The sequence below is a fragment of the Centrocercus urophasianus genome, unplaced genomic scaffold (assembly GCF_019232065.1).
Source record: "Centrocercus urophasianus isolate 14NV4802_14NV808 unplaced genomic scaffold, USGS_Curo_1.0 seq_15, whole genome shotgun sequence".
Lineage (NCBI taxonomy): Eukaryota > Metazoa > Chordata > Aves > Galliformes > Phasianidae > Centrocercus > Centrocercus urophasianus.
The window spans coordinates 22,703,189-22,718,073 of record NW_024884697.1 but is presented as its reverse complement, the minus strand read 5'-3'; positions in this window follow the sequence as shown (position 1 = coordinate 22,718,073).

Here is a 14,885-nt window from a genome sequence, read left to right as displayed (position 1 = left end):
TTGTGTGATTGAGCTCTGTGCTAGATCACCACAGCCTAACTGATATTCTGGTTAAACCCTATTTATAGCCATCTTCTGTTCTGAGTAGGAATGTGTGAATGCCAGTGTGCTTCAAGCTGGACGTGTAGGCATATAGGATAAGAGATGGGCGTACCAAGAAGACTGTGAACCTTCATGCATAGTATGTCTAAGGAGCTGAGGAAACTGAGGAACCTGGGACCAGCTACTGGAATTAATCCAGGTAAGGCATTGCATCACCCCTGAAGCTGGCTGTGTATGAGTGTTCCTGCCTGGAATCACTTCCCCACTGTCCAGACCTGGGGAAGCAGAGCTGCAGCAGCCTCTGCAATACTGTCGTCTGTTTAATTAATAGTGGACTATGTCCAGAAGTTAATCAAACTTGAGCAGAAATTATGAGAAACACAATTGTTTTTCCCCAGAAACAAATTGTTTCTGGGGAAGGCTTGCAGCCTTCTGGTCCCACCCTTGCCTCTCCACCTGCCATTTAGTTCTGCTGTCATGTTGTCTAGGCTTTTCATAACTCTCAAAATCAAGAAGAAAAATCACATTTTGTTTGCAAAATGGATCTCAAATCCAGCTCTGAAGTTTAGCCTCTATTGCCTCTCCATGAGCACCAGTGGCACCAGCCCTGTGTAACCTTTCCCAGTGTTTGTTTCACACATATGAAAGTACACAGATGGCCAATTATGCCAGTGACTGCACTGAATTATGATGTATAATTAGAGATGGGAGCAAGTTTCTAAGTTGGGAAAAAGTCAGGTCTGATTCTTTTAGACTTTTGGATTCATGGGATTTGGGGAGGCAGCTGGTGTGGTCCTCCTTTATCTGAACATTCAGTGCTTTACCTCCATGTGGGATCAGGAGTTGTGCTCAGTGATCCTCGTGAGTCCTTTCCAACTCAAGGTATCTCATGGATCTATGACTTAAGGTATAGATTTTTCAGTTTCTTGCAAAATACTTCAGCTTGAGAGAGGAAATACACCACAAGAAGAGGGAGGTAGCAGTATTATTTATACAAATAACTTAGCTAAGGAATAAGCCCACTCCTCCTCCTACCCAAGCTTGAGATGAATTAGTGGCATTCATTTCTACCCTGCTATGTTCCACAAGAAACACAAGATTGTACTTTTCACTTCAAGCTTGAGTAAAAAGACATGACTGTGACAAATCAAACCTTTTGGACCACCACCAAGTCTGAATTAATACTAAAAGAATTACATGCAGCCTGGTATTTTGTTCTCTTCTTTCAAGTTTATTCTGGTAGAAAAGTAATTAGCTCTTGAAGCACAGCTGAACCTTGCCTACTTTATACTAAAACCTGACTCACTGGAAGTCGCTACAGTTTTCAAATTCATGTGCACGAAATGAAAGCATTGAACTGCAAAAATCAATACTTCTCAAAAGATACTTTCATCTGATATCTTTTGTTTAATGTCATTTCAGATAATATGGAGTTGTTGATCAGTCACTAAAATGCAATTATGGTATGTTTTGTAAGAAATGACATCTTAATAGAAAAGCTTCCTCACCCCTCAAAAGACGACTGCTGTGATCCACTACTGGAGTGAGAGGGGAAAAGATGTTTGATTTCATGAACCATCTAGAGAGTGGGTGTAAGGCACTTGGCAATTGTTCTTCAATATAACTGAAATATAATTGACTATTGTTTACTTCCATACATTTAGCAATAATGGAACCTATTTCTAAGGCAGCAAAGTGTTAAATGCCTGACAAATCTGCCAGAAGAATTTTGCTGGATATACTTATTAAATTTCTGACAAGAATGTAAATACATTGCTCTATGCATTATTTTTTTACAGCTTTTGTTTCATCTCCACTTGGCCAAATACAGTATTTTTCAGCCAGTAGATCCATCAGAACATTTATCAGTTTCCAACCTTCCTTTTCATTATTGAGGTTCAGCTTTGAAGAGTTATTACAAACATTTTAAAACTGTATCTATGAAAAATACATAAAATGCAAAATAAATGATAAAGGACGTGCTCATTGCAATTTTTAGGTTGTCAAGTAAAAAATGCTTATGAAATGAAATGCAAACTTCAAAAAAGCAACAGTGTGGCATGCAATAATTTGTAGTAAATCTTTTTAATAAGTAGCTACATGTATATAATTCTTCCTCCTGTAACAAACTAAAGAGCAAAAATCAAACATTTGACACTGAACATCTCCTTATGCAATGTATTCCCTCTCTACCCTCCCCCCTCCCCCAAAAAAAAAGAAAAAGAAAAAAAAGAAAAAAGAACAAACATACAAACAAAAAAAGCTCCAAACAAAAAAACATCAGCATTGTTTTTACATGAGTTTAATGCTTTTCATGTGCAGCCTGGACTGCTACTGTTGCTGAATATTACAGTGAGCTCCATTAACATGTGTTTCTGCCTGCATATTAGCAAATATTACAGCTTTACTATTTTAATGGCTCACAGTTTTCTCATTTTGCTTCTCCCTCTCTGAGGTTATGAGCATGGACTGCAGTACCTACTGTCTGACAATATCTGTAGTAACTATCTGTTCCCAACACTGTTAGGTCAGCTAAATAGGAGAGTGACCAAAAACAGCTCAATTCCATGTCCCAAGTACTGCCTGGCTCAAGGTTCTGCTTTCACACAGTGCAACGGAGCAGCTCATCCAAGCTCTCGCTGTGATGCAGAGAGGACATTTAAATTCTCTGTGGGTTGGCTCTCTGTCCAGAGATAGAAACTCAGCCTCAATTTCCAAGAGAGCCTAATACTTGTGATTCCCAGTTTAAAGTATCCTGGTGTGTACCAAGGTATGACCTGAAAAAGGGAATAATAAAATAACTAGGGCTATCCAGATGACTGTCCCTCCCCTCCCCTCCCCTCCCCTCCCCTCCCCTTCCCTTCCCTTCCCTTCCTTCCCCTTCCCTTCCCTTCCCTTCCCTCACAATTGCCCTGCCCTCTTCTGAGTGGAGGTGCCATGGCACCAAGAATTAAAATTCTGGATTGACCAGTTTTGTCCACTAGGAATCTAACAGACTCTGGAAGTTATCTTAGCTGGTAGCTGCCTCCAAAAATTTAATTTAAAAAAGGCATCTGCTGAGAAAAAAGGAGATGACTGGCAAGCTAGATTAACTGCACCTGGATATTTCAAGCATTGTTTCTTGATGTTATTAACTACCCAAACGTGGCCCAAGACAAAAAGTAAACTTTAGAATCATTAGATTTCTTGCCCTACAAGAAGTGGTCATTTATAAACTTACCTAGCACTGAAGATATATTTGGCATCACCTGACATCCTTCTGCTACTACTCATAGCTTTCTATTAGGCTACAAGAGACCTCATCTCCCTTATTTCTTACTTTATCTCTTTTATATCTATTTTTATGCTTTTGTTTATTCGCTTTTCCTCTCAAAAGGCTAAGACAAGTATACTCAACAAATGTATTTTTAGCTTAGGCCTGTTGCATTCCTGCAGGACAAAGGAATTGTAGATCTGCTTGCAAATATTATGCTACTTCTTTTAGTTGTCCTTATGTAATTGTGGATTAGGCTTTCAGTATCTACCTGCAGGGAATTCATGCTAAGCCATAAAAGCCTTTACAGCAGTGACTGGTGAGGCACTAAAAATACTTTAGTCAGAAACAGCTTGTTTCAGCTCTTTATCAGGCACTAAGAAAAGTGTGATGCGTAATACCTCACTGAAGAAGGATGACTTCCAGAGGAGAAGCACAATACTCCTGGAAGTTCAGAAGGAGAAAAAAAAGAGATTGTGACAATCCAGGCACTGGATGTTCCCTTCTACATAAGAGAAAAGTCTTCTCAAAGCAGCTCAGAATACTTAACAGAAGCTACCCTGAAAAAAGGTAGTCCTAGTCCCAGCTCAGTGCTCTTAACTCATATCAACTTTGCCCTTATTCCTTTCTCTAAGTCATCGTCAGGTAACTCCTTCCTCCCTTTGCATTTTATCTTTTCATATCTCCGTAATTTCCAGCACATTTTATTTGCTATTTCATCTGTTCTTTCACCTTCCAACTCTCTCTCCTGCTGATTGATCAGTGATGGATCACGTTTCAGTCTCTAGCCTTGTTTTGTTTGTCCTTCCCTCCTATTATAACACCCTTTCCTTCTAACTCTGTTTCTTTCTGATCCCATCCTGATGAATGTCCCTAAGACTAGAGTATCTTCCTTCACATGAATTTTGTTCATCCTCTTTTTTATTTTAGTGCTATATCTTCTCTAATATGGTCAATAACTGGGCTAATAGTTTCAGGTAGCAGTCCAACATCTTTGTTGTACTTCTTAAGTGTGCTGTATGACTTCATCTTGCTCACATCAGTTCCCTTTCTCCCTTTGTGTAATTGTTAGACATTTTCACATTTGCACTGCCATGAGTCTTTGTCTCATGATGTTTATGCAACGTCAGTAGCAGATTATTTGTACAGGCTGAGGAGCTGTGAATCACAAGATGACTGAGAACTCATTATGGTCTTGCACACCAGCACTCCTTTTGCCCAAAACACAACTGGAGTTTTCTGATTCTCCTTTGCCATTCACAACACCCTGTTTACACAGAACTGTTGTGTGCTTTCTTTGCTTCCTCATTTACTAAATCTTGAAGGCTGTGTGTAAGTACTGATGCAACATACAGGATCACCATCAAAAATAGTGCTTTAAGGTTTTAGCCATTTAAGAATTATAATAATTCCTGTCTATAATTTTAATTCAAGTCTTGAGCTTGTGATTGGAACAAGATTAAATAGCAATCTATCTACCTATTCCTGCAATTATTCCTTCCAGATGTCAAATAGTGGATAAAGACTAATACCAGCCATGAAGATCAATAATTCTGATACAGCATCATTTTTACCCATTATTACATTGTGTGACATGATTTAAACCTGAGTTTCTGCCTATGCAGAAACTATTCTCTTCATTCTTTTTTTCCTATAGCGTGATGTTCCTACACTTCAGAGGCGATGCGTTACGTAACTGATTTTTCACAAGGAAATAAAGTTGACAACAGCAAAAAGGGTATCTGATGCATTGACTGTAATAATTACTCAGAAAGACTATTTTAAACTGCTTTAATCAGTGAGCACTGGAGGACTGATTCTGTAGCACATGCCTACTCATAGGAAGAGCTTCCACAGTGAGTTGTAGGCCTTCCATTGAGAAAAGAGGAAGTTCTGTAATCAACACATTATGCAATTATTATTAATAATTTGTCCAAGTATTTCTGGTCGGACAAGTGTCTGGGAGATCAAGTTAGTCTGCTTTTTGTCACAGTTCCCTGAAGTTCAAGCTGTGATTTCTGGCTGCTCCCTTGTGGTCAGTCCTCCAGCAGTAGGGCAGCTGCCTATGAGCCTTTGCCTCATCTTGAGTAACTCTCAACTGCACTTGAGTTAGCAGGACTTCAAGGTCCTGCTAGGAAGAGGGATTCCTGAGGGTCCATGACAGCATGCTTTTAAAGATATGTCTATACACTGAAGAAAGGCCTTAAGCAACTTGTCCTTTGGATGTAGCTGAAGGCCTCTGCGGAGGGTGACTGACCCTGGAGTGAAAGAAAGAATAATAAATATGAGGATCAGGAGTTTCTTAATGTTACAAGTTCCATGAACTGGAAACTTTTAAAAATCATAAGAAAGGAAATGCCTGAGCCCCACACAAGATCCACACAGAGTTCAGAATATACAAGCTAAAAATTGTGCAACACCAACAGCATGGTCAGTACATCTTATTCGAATGAAGTGTAAATAGAGCTAGTTCATTTATTAAGTGGAGCCTTCCTCTCTATTATGTTTATGTGAAAACATCTTGTTTTCTTCATAAATGGAAAAATAAACTACAAACACTTTATCACTTCCTTACAATTATTTTTCCCTTTTCCAAGAAGCAACTCCTGAATACAGACCAATTCAATAGGGCAACTCCATATAAAGCATATTTATTTAATGCAGTAAACCCGTTACACGGTGCTAGCATGGGGCAATAGTGGAAACTCTGATATCAATAAGTAAATTTTACATTATCCATAAAAGAGCTCAGTAAAATGCAGAAAATCAGGCTCCTTTGTTCCTGCTTATAAGGTTACAACCCCAGAACTATCTATATTTAATGCTGCTTCTAACTGAAGTAAGTGGAAAATCAAATTTGAGGGGTTTGAGTGAACATCAGAACTGAAAGAGGAAGGCAGGAAAAGAGCTGACTGGCATTCTGCCACCAGCCTGGTAGCCCAAGATATTATATAGTCCTTAAAAAAATAACAGAAGAAAACATATCATATAATATTTTGTTACCAAGCTTGATAAATATTTATCTTTTCTTTGAGTACATATACTCTTTGAGTACTGCATTGTACTACTTTGAGTACTACATTGTAACCCTTACATCTATGAACAGAACCAGAGCAAATTAGAAAGCTAGCAGCACCCAAAAAGGTTGAGATTTTGCAGAGCCCTGCTGGACCTAATGGCAACGATCATGTTATTATCTGATATCAGTATTAAACAAGCATTACCACAACGAGCATTTTAAAAATGACCAATTGCGTCCTCTACAATCTGCTCTGTGGTTTCAATGTGAAGATATCTAAAGGTCTCCTTGTGATGGATCTCACATATAACAGTTGTCATTTAAAAAAAAGGCTCCCTGTGAAAAGACATATTGTTTGGATTTGAGTCTGAGTTCTTTGACACACTTCTTCCAGTACAAGTTCCTGTCACTGATGTTTAACTGAGTCATTGGACACTCACTCATTCACTCTTAGGAAATTCGCTCTTAGGAAATTCCCATAAGCTTGCTTTAGCAGATCTCAGGCTTTGCCCATCAATCAGGGAATGAATCCCTGGATACCACAGTCTCTGTGAAGACAAGAGACTTTGAGTTGCTGAAAAGTTGTGAAAATGAAAAATCAATCCTTGTTCGGAAGCTGATCAGAGTCAAATCTCAAGCTGCAGAGTTCAAATGAGTCCAAGAATTCCCAAGATGTTTATTGGACTGAGAAAACTGAGCCTACACATTTGAGGGTCTAGGAGTTTTTCCTCTTACTGAGTTCTGTTTGGTTTCAGGAGCATTATGAAAAATGATTTTGTTATAAACTGACAAGTGGTGCTAATCCATGGTCACCATGGCAAAGATTTCCTGAACAAATAGCTAGATATCTAACTAGTTCCTAACTGGGATCTCTAAATTTGAGTGTATATATCATGAATGATTCCTGGAGGAGGAGGATTTGTCAAAACTCTGAGCTGATGAGAACACTGAAATTTTGAAAAAAAAACTCCTTCAGAAACTGTTTTGCCAGAGCTGCATTACAATTCAAGAAACTACCCTGAGAATAAGAATTTACTGTTGTAAAGATCTCTAGCAGAGAACATTCAGTTTAAACTGGCAAGTAACCGTACATTTTGTTTTAGAACTCTAGCTTAGCATTGTATGCTACATCTTCTGCTTTATTCTTGTAAACCTTAACTACTTATGATGAAAACATCATAGAATGTCCTTAGCAGAAGATTATTTTACCTGCACTGGTCAGTGCTATCACTTGTGTCTGGCCAGTTTCCAGGTATGGCTTGTTCAGAAGATGATAACTGATCTTTTGTGAAAATTATCAACCACATGAAATATCTTCAGGATAAGATAATCTGTATGAAATGCCTACAGATACCGGGTTTTTCATCTTTCTGATTTTTTTTTGTTATTATTTTTTTTTTGTTTTAAGCACATATTGTGGAGCCCCAGCTAGCCAGGCTCCAATAAATTCCCTGAAAAAGAAGTGAAAAATGATCAAGACAACAAGAGCTGTTGACCTGGCATTGTTGGCAAACTGTGCCACATTTCATGCAATGTAGCCTATCTAGAGTACTGGTAACTATGGAAAACAGCTCTAATAAGGCCATTACAGATTACATACTTAACAGACCAAGACCTTTTTTTCCAAGAAAAAAAAGGAAACCATTAAGAAGAAAAAGAAAAATGCAAGAGCTTCCTCAACTCTGAGCCAGTCACTCCGCAGCAATACTCATGGGCTGGTCAAAGAGATGCTCTTATCTCTGAGACTGTCTTCTGCTGATTTACTGTCTTCTCTATAGAAACCGTGTGTTACCATGTTTTTCATCAAACAGCTGAGGAGAAAATTGAAAGCACTGAGCATAAAGCCAGTGATGTATTTACACAAGTTCCTTGTTTAAGCTCTGAAGCCAGCTTTTACTGCAGCACTTCAGTGAAAAGTGCTTGTTTATGCTTTTCCTGTTGTAAGCTGAAATAAGAGTGATCATTTGGGAGACTGAATCCTGTAGGCTTTAATTAATTAACTTCAAGTTGCAGGGAATTAAAGATGGGGATCCTTAACTCTTGGTAAGCTATAGAAGAGATATGCTGTTAGGCAGTTTATGAACACTGCATCAGAATAATGTAAACTACTAGTGTGGGAGAAGAGAGAAGACCAGAAAACCTATGTGTGTATTTCTTTTATTCACCTTACCCATACAGGTTATCTTTGCAAAAAAGAGGGAAGTGCTGCAGGAGCCTGGTGTCAAAAAAGAAGCTGAAAATGCAAGACTAGAAAGAGCGTGGTGACAACGAATTGTTTTTGTCTCTGGTTATATATGACAGCTTTGAAAGATCCAGTTGGGCTGAAATCATTTAAAAAATGATGTGTTCTGGATCTTTTGAATCTACCACACAAAAAGAGAAGCTGAGGAATGATCTGAAACCACAAGCCATCTGGTTCTTTGGTCTCCTTATTAAGTGGTAGAATTTTCGATAGGAAAAAATAAGACTGAAACCTTTGTCTGCGTTTGTCTTACCTTATTACAGAAGATACACAAAGACTCCAGTACTGCACAAAGACATGGCCACTGAGCTGGCTGTCTATCTCACAATTTCTTAAGGACAAGCTCCAAGAAAAACATTTATGAGTGTAAAGAACTATTCAAGCAGAAGGTGTGAAGGTCCAAGATGGTGATTCAAAAAGAAAATAATCTTACCTCCCTCCCTTCTTCTGATGCCTGAGTCTGTCTGTACCTAGCCCTATCCAGAAGACTTTTTTGGGTGACAAATATCATGCTGTCCCAAATGGCTGGAGATCCTACTTTCTTGCTTGAATTGAATGTCTGATATGAACATATCTCCCATCTCACATTCCTTGGAACTCACAAAATAGGCATCCTAAGAGACCCGTATACAGGCCTGATCTGTACGCATTGCACAGTCACTGAATTTAATGAAAAACACAGTGGCAGCGGTAACTGTGGTGACAGGGATCACTGTTTATACAATGCCTTAATGATTAGTTGCCAAGTTAGGAGGAAGCCAAGGACACAGCACCGTATTTTGCCTCTAGGAACAACTCGTAGGTCAAGCACTCCATTGCATACTGCCAGCAGATTCCTGGGGGAATGCAACCTGGATCAGAGGGGTTAGGAGAGAAAGCAGCTGGTGAAAGCTCTCAGGCTACAGCATTATTTTCACCTGTAAAGTCTTTCTTTGTTTTCATCTTACGATCACTACCAGAACTTCGAGTTTTGGAATCACTCAGAAAAGATGTACGGAGTTATGGCCATGGCCAGCTGCTGTAGTATCACAAAGGACAATTCTGTAGCAACAGGAGATATGAAATGAGCCTTAAGTTTCTTATGTTAGCAGAACTGTGCTGCCAGAAACAACAGGCCTGAGAAAGCCCTGGTGGAATTAATGTGTCAGGAACCATGGCACTTTCAATATTTCTGATTTAAAAAAAAATAGTTGGAGGAAATAATACAGAAATTGCCAAATATTTCAGGCCGAGTCATGTTTCCATAAAAGTCAGTGGGAGACTTGCCATGCACTTTTAAAAGACAAGGATTAGACTCTAAATAGCCCGTTTATGAGGAACTAGCGATATTTTAATGCACCAGTATTTTTCCAAACTGTTTTAGGAAACTTATTAATAACTGAAAAAAGCTGAAAAACCCCAAACCTTGAAAAATGCTTAATTACCATAGCAACGCCTCTAGTACATGCTGTCAGATACTGTAACTCCAATGAGACACAAAGCTGCCATAAGCAGACGGCTTCTTCTAAAATTCCCTGATTGCTAAAATCAAAGAATTGCACTGCATAATCCTCTTTAAACACAAGAACAAAATCAGCTTCTTTTGCCATTAGTCACAGTTAGCAAACAGGTTTCCAACCTTTCCATAAGCAGAGATCACCTTTACTTAATGCTCTTAAAGGTCTTTTAGCTACAAAACTAAATATGGAATCGAGTTAAAATGAATGATACTGCAACATCTGTAGAGAGCCTTTCTCCACGTAACTCAGTCTCACTGAGAGAGGCAAAAAGTCTGACTCCTGTCAGCATGAAAATTCAACGTGCTTAGTTTGAAAGAAATTGACTTGCTGCATAAACACGACTCTTCCCCTCTCTTAATAGGAAATAAATGTATTAGTAGTGGTTATAGATTCAAAAGCTGATCATCTGAACCTCTGCCTTGCCTCAGTTTAGCAAACTGCCTGACAACGTTTGATGCACAAAAGTATTGCTGGTATGGTAGAGGCTGGTGTGGTATTGCAGGTACGGTAGCGGAGCACTCAGCCTTTCAAAGGGAAAGGCCTAACTCTGGCCTCAGCAAGCTTTGCATTAGGCTCTAAAATTGCTGATCTTGAGGATCTGTGGTCAGAAGAGCCGAGGTAGCCAGAGAGGAGTTCACTGGCAGATATGTGTTGTGCAGAGCATGACAGCTTCTGTTCCCTATCCCTGTCCTTGGGTTGTTATTAAGATCCATTGCGAATGTTCATCTTAAGAAACATAGAAGACAATTGACAGTGGCCATTACAGTGGACAGGATTCACACATTCGTGGTCTTAACACTAATTTCTTACAACTGCTGATCATTTTATGTGAGGTCCGAAAATTCGTCTACCTGGTGTTGGCATGCCTGACCAACACCACTGTTTGAGGAGGAAAACCACAAAAAGTCCTGGTGTTCATATACAGCATACATGTGTCTGTTTCCCAACACTAGTCCCACCAATGCTGAGGACACTTGCTGCAGGTGGCAGTGGAGGATGAAGGCAGCAGGTGTGCTCAGAGGCAGCAGCACAGCCATGATGTGGCAGGGACATGTTTGCATGGTGTGCTCTCCCAACTCAATTCTTCCCAGTTGTTTTCAACTGCTGAAGAGTAGAGACCCTCTTATAACAAAGGGATCTCCTGATAAACACAAAGTAGCATAGGGAACAAGTATGCAGCTTTGTGGAAGAAGCAAGCCATACACTTGTTTTACTTTATTTCTGGCTATTTATAGCTTATTTGAACATTCTGACAACTGCAAACAATGCTGTAGGCTAGCTATTTAAACCCCCTGCTGAATGTATCCTGGCAGGAATGAGAGGGGTTTATTAATTTTCTAGCCAGAGAGAATTAAGCTTGTGATTCACTGCAGAATATGCCAAAACAAGTCAGCCACTGAATTTTTAAACTTTTGCTTCCTAAATATGAACTCGTAGACTGTTACCCCAATTACTTCTCTCCTTTTTGTGTATGAGTCAATCATTTTATATGCAAACAAACAAACAAACAAAAATAAATAAACACCCGAACATCCCAAAGCTCTCACCATTTCAGCAAAGAAAGTAATGTATATTTGCAGAGGGGAAAAAAAAAAAAATTGCAATGCTGAGCTATTGGATTTCTGCTACACTGGAAATCTGTGGGCTCCTGAGCAGCAGGTTAAAAGAATAATGTTTTGGAGGGATAACACCATAGAATCATAGAATCCTTAGAGTTGGAAGGGACTTCTGAAGGCCATCTAGTCCAACTCTCCTGCAGTGAACAGGGAGACCACAGCTAGATCAAGTTGCCCAGAACCTGATCCAGCCTCACCTTGAAAGTCTCCTGGGATGGGGCATCAATCACATCACTGGGCAACTTGTTCTAGTGTTTCACCACCCTCACTGTAAAAGATTTTTTTTGTTATATCCGACCTAAATCTACCCTCTTTGAACTTGAAGCCATTTCTCCTTGTTTTATCGCCACAGACCCTGCCAAAGAATCTGTCCCCTTCTTTCCTGTAGCACCAACTTCATCGCACTGCAGGGAAACTTTAATTCTGCCAATTCTGTAACCAGGGAAATTGAAGTTAATTCTAGCTACCACCTTCTCAGACTTCTGGTAAAAATGGTATAGCCTATTTTTGAAACCTCTGTAAATATCTCTAATGACTTTTACTGCCTATATCAATTTCCCGACTAGCACTCTCTGGATAGCCTAAATTAAAATATGTTCGATATTATGTGTCATTAGTAAGTGTGCGCTCTCACCTTTTTATGTACAAGATATCTTTGCATCATTTGCATTTGAAAAGAATGAGCTATTTTCAGCTCTGGGAGAATTTAATCCACAATATTGCTTCGTAATTTTGCATTCACCTTAAAAATTCTCTTTCTCCTGCCACACCTTTCCTATCTCTAGCACTGCCAGTTGGTCCAAATCTCTCATGAGTACTGCATGGGAGCTCAAAAAGGAGAGGTAAAACTTAGGTCATCTCATGTATCTTTAACCAGAGCAAGGATGATCTCTGTTGTATGTACAAGATCTAAAGGATGTATTTTCCTACTGAAATTTCTTCCCTCTCCTTTCTTAGACTGTACGCAATGTCCTATGGCAAATAAAGGCAATGCATATGATCTGACAGTGAACAGGTTTTTCAGTCCTATCTTTATAATTATTTGCACTGGTGAGCTTTTCATTATTTACATAAATGACACATATGTTCATTTTTCTCAAATTTCCCAGTTGTAATTCTTCCTGATTTCACAAGGCTTCATGTTAATCGTTAAAGAATAAGCTATGATTGGAAATCTCCAAAAATATAAGCATATAGCGCTCAAGGCCATTGAAGGATTGTTTTCATTACCGTGAGGAATTAAAGGCAAAATTTATCCCAATTGCTCGAGCAGCTCTGTGCCTCAAAAGGTCTCATGATTTGCTTTCACTGAGTCATGTTCAGGGGTCCTTTCCAAGATGTGCCTTCAGCTTCCATGCACAAGTATGCAATGTAAGCACACTCGGAGCCTGCTCCTAGTTAAGCCACCCTGGTACCATCATGTTTAGCCCCATGCTACCATGAAAACAGTTCTGCAGGTTGCTGCAGTCACAGCTCATCTCTATCCCCATTGTTTCACAGCATTTATTTGTTTTTGTGTTGTTGTTTTTTTTTTTTGTTGAGGCTGAAGTAAGCTTTAGAGTGAGTCTTAGCATCATTTTCCTCTTAAAATTCCCTATGAGTTACATCTCCCAGTAAAGAAAAAAGAATTCAAATTCATATGTTCTATCAGGCATGTGCAACCTATGGCCCATGGGCTGCATGCAGCCCAGTCCAGCCCAACTCAACTCAACCACAGTCACTCTCTGCCATGCACAGTCACAGCGGCAGCTCTTCCTACTGAGCAGCCTGGCCCAAGATATACAAACATCACTCATCACCAAATATTGGTGTTCTGTTTGCCCCATCTGGGCTGAAACCAGGGCACAGGGCGCAGTGTGGTGCTAACTCACATGGTGGCAAATAAGGTCATGGATTTTGATGCATTTGCTAAGCACAGTCTTTTGAACAGCAAAAAAGATGAAGCCATGCTTTCCATTTTGATAACATAATTTGAGAATAGATTTAAAGGTTGTAAAAAAATCATTGATCTTTTGGGTTTATTTGTGACTCCATTTCTAGCCAACATTAATACATTACTTGTGAATTTTCAAATTGAATCCATAGAGTTGCAATCCAAAATCTGACCACATCTCATTACCAGACTCTAATAAGCCCTCACTCACCAGTGAGGAACACCCCTCACTTCACAGTCACACCTTACTTGTGTCACCACATTTTGGCACTATGAACATTTGTGAACAACCATTCACAGCTGTGAAGGATGAAGCACAGGAAGAGTAAAATTTCATCAAAACTCCCTAATGAACATGCTGAGAGCTCACTGAAAATGGCAACCACTGCCACTGAACCAGCCTGATGTGGTAGTTTCACCATAACTGGGTCACATATCCCATTGGTTTGATGGATTTGTTGCTCTCTTTTTTATATTTTTCAATAAGAAAAAACATTAACAATTAAAATAAGTTTTGCTGTTTATACACATTAACTGTAACATATATTTAATGAGGGCCACTCAGAAAATAATGCCTCCTATTTTATGACATTGGCCCACTGTGTCTGAGGCAGATGGTGGTGGTATGGCAGCAGAGGTTAAACCTTCCCACCTAAATTACATGTTGTTTCCATGTGACAGCAGCAGAGGGGCAGTCTGACACGATGGTGTATGAGATGGAAGTGCATATGAAGCAACTGTGTATCACTGAATTCCCCCATGTGTAAAAAATGGCATGCATTGACAATCACTATCGCTTGCTGAACATTTTTGGAGACCAAACAGTGGATGTATTTACAGTGAGGCAGTGGGAGGTGTATTACAACAGTGGTGACAGCAACAGTGGCCTACCTCCACTGATTGTTCATGAGCTCAGCATGAAGGCTTTTGTTCACTGGCAAAAATGCACAGCTGTTGGTGACTGTGTTGAAAAAGACTGTTTCATAGCTGAGAATTTGCTTTATCAAATGGTGCCATCGTACTCTTTGTATCAATTTTATTTTCCATTGAAATAATTAGGACATGTTGCTTTCAGAGCAACCTTCATCGATGCAGCCCTAGGCAATTCCTCTTCATTCATTGTAACCCAGGCAAGCCAAAAGGCTGGACAACCATTGCATTAGTTTCTAAGGTTCAGGATACATAAACTGGACTAGGGCCTGGCTAATCTCTCACATCCCCTTAACTACTATAAAGTTAACTAGATTACCAGCTTAGTTGGTAGGCTGATATTTGATCGTA